This window comes from Peromyscus californicus, unplaced genomic scaffold, assembly GCF_007827085.1.
Source record: "Peromyscus californicus insignis strain IS unplaced genomic scaffold, ASM782708v3 Scaffold_24__1_contigs__length_46423439, whole genome shotgun sequence".
NCBI classification, from domain to species: Eukaryota; Metazoa; Chordata; class Mammalia; order Rodentia; family Cricetidae; genus Peromyscus; species Peromyscus californicus.
This window is the reverse complement of record NW_026294535.1, coordinates 35,563,916-35,573,409: the sequence shown is the minus strand read 5'-3', so window position 1 is coordinate 35,573,409 and position 9,494 is coordinate 35,563,916.

The following is a 9,494-nucleotide window of genomic DNA, read 5'->3' as shown; positions in this document are numbered from 1 at the left end:
TCCTTGGGGTCAGCACATAGAGACTGTGGTCCTTATCAGGTCAATACTACAACTCAAATGAATTTGGTAATGTGTAAGAGTCTCCTGTGTGGTATTGGTTTGGAGGGCATGGATTGAGGGAGAGAAGCTGAGACATGGACTATGTGGCAGGGTCAGTGTTCCTGAAGAAGCCAGGAGATGTCACTGGTGAAGGAAGGTGCAGACTCAGTTGCAGCAGAGATCCCAGCATACAGGACATGCCAGGACCGTGGGACATCGAGGACAGCAGCTGTTGTGGAGTGGAGATGCCCTGAGCCTCGGAGACAAGCTAAGTGTGTCACACAATGGTCAAGGACAAAGAGCAAAAGTATAAGTGGACAATGCCAAGGGAGGAAAAATCAACTATTGCTATAAAACATATAGTAAAAATTAAAAAGATAATGAGAGTGTTGTGAAATATGCCAGATAGTACGATGTAGCTAAGTCGACATAAGAATAAACAGAAAGCCTGAACATAAGTACTACTATCTGTCTTGGTCCCCTTACATATTGTAACAACGTACCGCTGGCTTATTAATTTATAAACAATAAAATTTGTTTCTCACAGTTCTAGAGGCTGGAAAGACCAAGGTTAAGGTACAGGTAGATGCTGCGTGGTGAGGTCTGTTCTCTGCATTCAAAATGTTGCCTGTTGCTCTATCCTTCAGAGGGAGGAACCCTCTTTTCTCACATGAAGGAAGAGCAAAAACATAAAACACATCCTTTCCAGCTGTACTCGTTGTTTTTTCTGTGGTTGTGATAAAAACACTTTGATCAAAAGTTACCTAAGGAAGAGAGAGTCTATATGGCTTATAGTCCCAGAGGGTTAAGATGGAAGAACAGAGGTATGACAGCAAGTGACAGTCACAGCAGTAAGAGCAGAGCGCCAAGAGCACACATTTTGAACCACAAGAATGAAACAGAAAGAACAAACCGGAAGGAGCACGAGGCTTTTAGTCTCCAAGCCAGCTCCTAATGACATGCTTCCTCCAGCAAGGTTGCACAACCTAAGCCTCCCCAAACAGTTCCACCAACTGGGAACCAAGTATTCAAATGCCTGAGACTTCAAATCACCACACCAGCTTTTATATAACAGCCCTAAGTCCCACCAAGAGCCTAAATGCCTTTTTGTGGTCCCGACTCTTAATACTATCCAATTACTGATTTTTAGCATAGAAATTAAAGGGAACACATTCATTTCACAGATTTATGCAGTGAGGCCAGCAGTTCTGAAATGCCTGCTGTTAATATAAAATGACAACTCTGCTTTAAAGGAAATAAAGAAACAGTTTCTTTTGAGCTTACTTTGAGTGATGATGTCCTGGGAACATGGGGTCAACTTGCCCTGAACAGCATCCGCAGTGGAAGACATTGCATGAACTTGTACAGTTAGAGAAGAAAAGAAAGTCCTAAACCAATACATTTGCCAGTTGCGTTGCTGATGATATCAGGGAGGTGAGACTCTAACAGCACAGTGGGGGAGACCCATAGGTTTAAGATGCTATCTTAAAGTGGTACACATGCCTTTAGGGTTTCTGGAGGGTAGACGTCTGCTAAACTTTGTGGTCCCTACTGAAAGGGATATGTCTTGGCAAGTTCAGAGAATGCTAGGTACAACAGTTAAGGTTATTGGCTATTAAAGGCCCTAAAAATGGCCCAAGATAACTTGAGCCCAAGACTTACAGCAATTCAGTATCATGGTTTTCTACTCAGCCAAGGTCAAGCAGTTTGCAGGTTCTTAGTTTCATAATTTAAATTTCACTATTTTTCTTTTACAGTTTCATAATGCATAAAAAGAACTGTGGTTCTCTTCACCTTCCATGACTTCTCCCACTCCTGCTGACCTCTTCTTCTTCCCTATCCTTGCCCCCCATCTCTTAGGCTGACCCACCCTTTACCTCCATCTCCTAGGCTGACCCGCCATGCACCTCCATCTCCTAGGCTGACCTGCCATGCACCTCCATCTCCTAGGCTGACCTGCCATGCACCTCCATCTCCTAGGCTGACCCACCCTTTACCTCCATCTCCCAGGCTGGCCTGCCATGGACCTCCATCTCCTAGGCTGATCTACCATCCACCTCCATCTCCTAGGCTGACCCACCATGGACCTCCATGTCTTAAGCAGGCTCACTCTACCCCACCCAACCTCTAGTCTTACTGCCTGGGGAAAGCACTGTGCTAGTTCTAGAAGGTGGCAGATACACCTTGTCACAACACTCCCCAGGAAAGGAAAATAAACATTCCCTTCCTGCAAGAGTCAGAAAGCCCCAAACAACACTGGCTGCCATTACTGAAAAGAACCAGAGCAATTTAAAGGGAGTTATTAATGCTGAAGCTTAATGATGTTGTAATTTCCATATTTTACATAACTTGATGATACTGCATCTATTTTTTTCCTTTCAATTTTTTTTTTTATAAATTGAAAAAAGGTTTTTGGCATATTCTGCTTTTTCTAATTGATTTATATATAGTTCCTTATAGAACAAGTCTGTTAAAATAGCACTTATAATATAGGTTGTAAGCAATTTTTCTCAGTATAGCACACTATTTTATTCTACATATGTGATGATATCTTGTTCATTTATTTGTTTATTATCTTTCCCTATTAGTGTCCATGTTGCTGAGAATTGACACCAACTTTAAAAGACAATATATGTTTGTGTCTGTGTGAATGCTACATTAACGCCGGTGCCCAGAAGAGTAGATGGAGTGTCAGATTCTCCAAATCTGAAATTGCCAACAGTTGTAGCTGCCCAGCATGGGTGCCTGGAACCAAACTCAGGTCCTCTAGAAGAGCAACAAGTGCTATTAACTGCTGAAGCATCGCTCACCCCAACTTACACTTAAATGATAGCTACATTCTACCACCGTATTACTGGGTGTGGTATGTAGTGAGTGGTCAATGGACAGGTGTTGGGAGAATGAAATATGTAAGCATTCATCATGGGCCAGGTGCTGTGGCATTGCAGAAGATGTGAGGTCAAAGAAATACTTCTGGACTTCACACCCCTCTCATTCCAAGGGCTGGATTGAAGAACCATCTTGGCACTGTGAAAATACTGATTTCCAAGGCTGCCAGGCCCCTTCTACCAATCCTGAAGGACTGAGGTAGAGAAGTCTGTTTCTAGGACAGACCCTTAAGATCCTTGCCTCCTGGGATTCATGACCATAAGAAATTCCATCCCCTTGAGTGATAGGGGGGCTATTGATAGCTCCTAACAAAGAGAATACACCAATTCCAAGTTGGATTAATAGACTGCATTTACTTTGCTCATCATTGCTCTGTTTCTTGAAGCCTTTGTTCTTGGGGAAAACAAATTGCTTTCTGTGCTTCTGGGCCCATGAAGAATGTCATGGGGGAAGAGAGGGGCTGTAGGGTCAGCAGGCAACTGAGAACCTAAACCAATAGTTCACAGGGACTGGTTCCTATCATGAACCACAAGAGTGAGCACTGAAGCTGCCGTTCAGACCAGCCAAGCCTTCAGATCAGACCACAGCACCGACAGTCTCCTAACTCAGACCCTCCAGAAAGATGGGAAGCCAGAGACCCCAGCAAAGTCTCATTCTGATTCCTGACCTAAAACGACTCTCAGACATTGTATATTTATAGCTTAAGCCTCTAAATTCTGGGGTGATTTTGTTATGCACTGAAGGCACCTAGTACATAGACCCAAAGAATGTATGCAATGTCCACACATTCATATCCTGGTAAGCTAAGTGGTACTTAGAATTCATGTTACTTAGCTCTGTCATGGGCTATTAAAAGGAAATGGGCAAAGGAAGGGAAGTACCACAAGAAAAACACAAGTATAATGAAGGATGTCTTATTCATTATACTCCTTGTCTTAGTTAGGGTTTCTATTGCTGAGAAGAGCCACCATGACCACAGCAACTCCTATCAAGGAAAACATTTAATTTGGGTGGCTTACATTTTCAGAGGTTTAGTCCATTATCATCATGGTGCGGCATGGTGGCATGCAAGCAGATATGGTGCTGGAGAAGTAGCTGAGAGGCCTACATCTTGACTCATTGGCAATAAGAAGTGGTCTGGGACACTGGGCATGGCTTGAGCATATATGAGACCTCAAAGCCCACCCCCATAGTGACACACTTCCTCCAACAAGGCCACATCTATTGCAACAAAGCTACATCTCTGAATAGAGCCATTCCCTACAAGCTTATGGGGGCCAATTACATTCAAACTACGACACTCCTGTAAGACACATCAGAGAGAAAGGGTCAATCACTCTAAACACCAACACCATCCTGTTAGGGTTTCTGTTTTTAAAAACAATATTTTAAGATTTATCTATTTATCCATTTATTTATGTATGTGTGTATTTTTAATGTGTATAGGTATTTTTCCTACATGTATTCTATGGATCACATTTATGCCTGGTGTCTTCAGAGTCCAGAAGAGGGGGTTAGATCCCCTAAGATTGGAGTTACAGATGGTTGTGAGCAACCATGTTGGTGCTGGGATTAGAACCTAGGTTGAGAGGACAGTGTTTTCAACCACTGAGCCACCTCTCCAGCCCAGCTAGGGTTTCAAGATGGAAAAAACAAACAAACAAACAAACAATAGCTCTTTGTCACATTAACCAAAACAATCATTTTATTCACCATGATTGTAGTCTCTCTCTATATCTATCTATCTATCTATCTATCTATCTATCTATCTACCTATCTCTCTCTCTCTATATATATATATAGTTATAGTTATTGTTGATGTATCTACACCTATAGAATATCTAATATACTCTATGTAAAATTAGCAAGTGGAAGGTCTAAGTTGAGTTGTAGAAACCTGGTGATTAACTTATCATAGCTTATAGTTCAGTGACCCACTCACATCCATAGCTTCACAGTATTGGAGTTTCAAATTCCTTTTATAGCAAAATGGCACATCACAACATGTAGATTTTTAAAATATATACTTTTATTTATTTTTGAGAATTTCATACATATGTATGATATATTTTGATCATATGCACTCCCTACTCCCTCCAACTATTCCCAGACCTCTCCACACTGTGTCCTCTCCCAACTTCATGTCCTTATTTTTTTTTTATAGCACACTGATTCCAATTACTGCCGCCCATATGTGCATGGTAGTGTAGGGCTATCGATTGAAGCATGAGCATCCTACCAGGGATTCTCTAAAAACAGTGACTCTCCCTTCCCTCAAACAGCCGTCAACTGCCAACAGCTCCTCAGCTAAGGGTGGGACCTTGAGATTCCCCTTTCCCATCTATGCTGGAATTTTGAGTGGCTTACTCCTGTGTAGGTCTTATGCAGGCAACCACAGTTGCTGTGAGTGTATGAGTGAAATGGCCCTGTCATGTCATGTTCAGAAGACACTATTTCACAGCTGTCCTCCCCAATCTCTAGATCCTACAGTCTTTCTAACTCTTCTTCCCCATGCTCCCTGAGCTGAGAGAGAGAGAGAGAGAGAGAGAGAGAGAGAGAGAGAGAGAGAACGTGTACTTGCAGAAGTAACAACAATGGGTTAGTCTAAGGTCTACTGCTGTCATGAACTAGACGAGGACCTGCTTGATTCATAACCACGATGCCTGTGGAGCAGATTGTTGTTAGGGTTACTTTTGCTGTGATGAAACACCATGACCAAAAGCAAGTACTCCTACTTACAATTTCACATCCCTGTTCATTGCAAAGGAAGTCATGCAAGAAGAGATATGACAGTAACTGATTGCAGAGGCCGTAGAGGAATGCTGCTTCATGGCTTGCTCCTCATGGCTTGCAAGCCTGTTTTCTTATAGAACCCAGGACCACCAGCCAAGGAATGTCCCCATCCATAATAGGCGGGGACCACCCTCATAGGTCAATAATTAAGAAAAGGCCCTATAGGCTTGCCTGCTTACAACCCAATCTTATGGGCGCAGTTTTTCCTCTTGTGTAACTATAGCTTGTGTCAAGGTGACATAAAACTAGCCAGCGCAGAGCATTTGCCCAGAAAGCAGAGAGCAGAATTCTGAGGCAGCTTTGGGAGAGTGCCCAGAGGTTATTCACTGAAACACAGAGCTTCTGGCCCTGTGGCAGGAAAGACTCCCTCAAATATTTCTGAGATGCCTTCAAGCAAATTTTCCAGTTGTCCTGATGATGAACATGCATACTAATCTCCCTCCACACCACCCTCTCCTGTTCCTCCCCGTCTTCCCCTTCCTCCTCTTTCTTCCCCTCTTCTTCCTCCCTCTCCTCTTCCTCCCCCTTTTCCTCCTCTTCCTCCTCCTCCTCCATTCCCTTCCCCTCCTCCACTTCCCAATTTACTCATTGATTGTAGACAGGGCCTCAATCTGTAGTCCCACCTGGCCTCACATTCACGCCCCTCCTGCCTCAGTGTCCCAATGAGTACTCAGATCACAGATGAGTGGTGCCACACCCAGCTCTTCACTCCATCCTTTCCACCTCTGCCACTTGCATGCCCTTCCCACTCCTCCCCAGGTCAAGGGAAGACTTTGATCAGTCTTTTCCACATTTATTCCCAAGTCTCACTGTAGTCTAACTAAAAGCGGTCAGGACATGTCATAACATAGGTTACATGTTTGCTTCTTGGCTCAGAATATCTTTACTGAGAATCCTGGATCACGGCCTTTAAAATGTGGCTTTCCTCAACGTTCTGGGGTAGGGCCTGGGGACCATGCAGCCATGTTCTTTGCTGCTTCGTAAGATGGGTGACTTGTTGTCTTCCGGCTTCCACTGAGGTCATCATTTCCACCTTGATCCAGTTTCCCAATTTGTCCATCCTCTGAGTTCTCACCAGACTTCCTCTAACCCTCTGCCTACTGCCTTCAGGGCTTTTTCTAGCCTGACCTCCCAACCTCTTTCAATCTTGCCCGTTACTTAGTCTCAAAGCTGCTTGCACCTTTACAAGTCTTTTGTAGCAGCTGCCAAAGTCTTTGGAAACAGGTTTTCATGCTTTTTATTGCTACAGTGTAACACTTGAGGAAGGATACTATGTGGAGAGAGGTTTCTACTGATAGAGTGTAACACTTGAGGCAGGATACCATGTAGAGAGAGATTTCTACTGCTACAATGTAACACTTGAGGCAGGATACCTTGTAGAGAGAGGTTTCTACTGATAGAGTGTAACACTTGAGGCAGGATACCATGTAGAGAGAGATTTCTACTGCTACAATGTAACACTTGAGGCAGGATACCTTGTAGAGAGAGGGTTCTACTGATACAGTGTAACACTTGAGGCAGGATGCTATGTAGAGAGAGGTTTCTCTAACACACAGGTTTAGAGGATAAAAGCACAAGATGGACCTGAGACAAAAGAGAAAGAAGACAAGATAACTGAAGGGGCCACAAGAGGGGAAAGAGGCCCCTCACCTTGGGATCTTAGTTGGCCTCTGCTGCTGAGAGTCAAGGAACTTCAACACACTGATGGCAGACATTAGGTGTTTTTCCTATAGTTGTCTCCAACAAGGATGTTAAAAGAGCAAAACAGTGAACTTACTCAGGTCCAGGATGTTTGTAACCCTGAGTTTTACAGTATTAGTTTTTGTCTCTCATCTCTCAACCTAAACAGCATGTCTCACCTCATTAAACTGCCATACGAGTTCATTCACAGAAAGAAAAATTTTAAGATGAGAAAAATGAGTTAACCAGCTCCTGTATTTTTTATGGGAATCTTATAGCAGCTTTATGTGTAATTGTAACAAATTAGAAACACTCAAATGACTAATAGGGTGAACAGACACACAAGAGGTAGGGTATCCACATAGCATTATACCACTTGCTAACTGAAAGGAACAAGCTGTTCATTCATGTGATAACATCGGTGACTCTTGGACATTATAATAAGAAAAACTATCCAGATGCTAAAAATTGTGTAGACATGACTGGATAGACCAAGTAGCCCATTTACTTTCACTTAACTTTTAAATTTTGTATATCGCATCCTCTGAGCAATGTGATACTTAAGGTGTGTGTGTGTGTGTGTGTGTGTGTGTGTGTGTGTGTGTGTGTGTGTGTGTGTTGATTATAACAGGATCATGTGTACAGCCATTGTAAAGACACCCCAGCAGGTCTTTCAAATAGCCTGACTCTACATCTTGGGATTGTGTACTCTTTTCCTCTATGATTCTCTGCATAAATAGTTAATAAACTTGCTAGCTTTGCCTCATTCTGGCCCATCCTGAAACTCTTTCCTGTGATATAGCCAGGGATCCTGCTCTCCCTGAGTGGCAGCCGCTCAGCAGAGAAGGGAACACTCCCTGGGCTGCTGCTGGCTCCATCAGGCTGTATGTCCCTGGCACTTCTGACAGAGTGGCCCCATATGTTGAGTTTCTAATGAGGGCCTCCCAGCAGGTAATAACACGGTGAGACATGATGATTTCATGGTAAACAAGAAACCAGAGAGCAATTTATCAAACCCACTGTGTGGGCACTAATTGGAGTCCCACACAAACTAGACTGGTCCCTTCTCAGGGAAGCCTTCCCAATGATCCAACCTCCTTTCTGTAGGCCTTGCTACTTGAGTTGCCACACTAACCAAGACATAAAGCCCTAGGGGGAAAACTATAGCAGGAGATTATGGAGAAATATCCCCTCAAACATCCCTCTCTAAATAGCCACATATGCCCCAGCTCATGACACGCACCGAGGAGTCTCAAAGCAAAAGCACTTGCCAGTGTTTATTTTTAGCTCATTACAGTTCATACAGTCCACTTCTAATATAATGTTTTCATCCACAGACAACTTTTTAAATGTTGGTCTGAAGCATCATTGAAATCGCCTTGAAAGAAATCTAGATGAAAGGGAGCAAAGAAAAAGTTGAAAGTAATTAATTTCTTTTTTTCAATTAATCAATTTTTAGATTAACTGTTTATGTCTTAGAGTCTGTGTGTGTTTCCTGTGCCTGTTCTTTGGCTCTTTTTTTTCTGTTTGTTTGTTTTTGTCCTATTTTGCTTCTTTTAATCATCATCACCATAATTATTATAATAATGATTTTAGATGCCTGCTTGTATTGTAATGAGAAGGTTGTGGATTTGGGTGAATGGCGAGGTGGGAAGGGTCTATGAGGGGGTTGGGGAAAGGGAATTGAAATCAGAATATTCTGCAGGGAAAAAAAAAGTCTATCTTCAATTTTTAAAAAGCCACACAGGATAATGGGTTCCTCAGATCCTCATACACATGAGTCAGTATACTGCTCTTATTTGCTCCTCTCCCCTCCTGCCTCCCCGATGCCTTTACTTCCTCAGGTTTTGTCATTTTCCAGCCTGGAATTATTTTTCTTCTTACCAGATCTCATGGACAGGCTTAGAGAGGGCAACACTGACCTGCAGGGAACACCCAGTGACGTCAAGTAACTCTGCCTCCTGTCCTTTAATGAAGACAGTCTGGTGAGAGTTTCCAAGACTTTCCCATTGCAAAATGAATTCATTGGTTTTCAAGAGGCCCATGACTGCATTTTGTTTTGAATAAGGTGCTTTTGTTTATCTAAAGACACC